Raw genomic sequence first — 1072 nt, forward strand, 5'->3', positions numbered from 1 at the left:
TTATGGTAGCATTTCACTCAAAAGTTCACGGATTTTGGCATTTTTTAAAAATAAAAAAGGCAACAGGGTGGTGAGCCGATCTGATTTACACCACAGGGGCATAGAAGAAGGAAGGGCCGGCGGCAGGACATGTCTAGCCCGGCTTCCCCGACACCTTTCTGGGCAAGAAAAGGCCAGAAATGGTCAGTTGGGAAGCAGACCAGGAGTTAAAAATGAAGTGAAAGAGCAAAGTAGAAAACTCTGTGGCCCCAGAGGAGCGGAGGAAGGGGAAGAGGTCGCCCTGTCCATGCAGAGCAAGCGCTTGGGTTTGGCTTTCCCTGGAAATCCTCGTTCTGCTCTGGGACAATTAAATGAGCTGGGAGATAATGACCAGATAACGCTTGTACTGGGACTGTGCTGACAAGCAGTTGGTATCTAGAAATGGTTATTATGGCATCCAATAAATTACTTTCCATCACACAGGTTACAGCCATGAAATACGTCTCCCCAGCTGTCTGAAGGCAGATTTGGGGATTCTTCTACAAGGAAGGGAAATAAAAAGCCAAGTAAAAGTACAGATTTTCAAACACAATTAATCTGCCCTGATTTTTTTTTTTAAGTAATAAGTTTTTTACATGCCACATTAACCTTTTGGAAAATAATGGTTTACAGTTAAAAATGCAAAATAAATGCATGCCTTGTTTGCTTGATGTTCATTTATGTTTCACAAATTATGAGAAACGGTCCTAAAAATTCTTGCTATTCCTCTGCAATCCCCCTTCGTCTAGTGCCTCTTTGAAAGGTGTGTTTAAACCAGCGCTCAGGACTGTCTCCTGGTGCTGTTTGAACGATGGAAGGAATTCACAGCTCTCAGGAAACACCTCTTCCCGTCCTTGGGAAAGAGAATGGCCCGAGTCCGACTGTTCACAAATGAGACAAAATCTAACTGCCAGATTACAATAAATTCTCCCTTTTTGCGAAGTATAGTTTTGAAGAAATGTGTCGAGACCTGTTGAGCCGTCTCCCTGGCACACCCACTTCTGCAAAATAAGACCAGCCCATGGCTGCGGGGCTGCGCTGGGGGCTCGGCCCC

Source organism: Calidris pugnax, unplaced genomic scaffold, assembly GCF_001431845.1.
Source record: "Calidris pugnax isolate Ruff unplaced genomic scaffold, ASM143184v1 scaffold27, whole genome shotgun sequence".
Classification (NCBI taxonomy): Eukaryota; Metazoa; Chordata; class Aves; order Charadriiformes; family Scolopacidae; genus Calidris; species Calidris pugnax.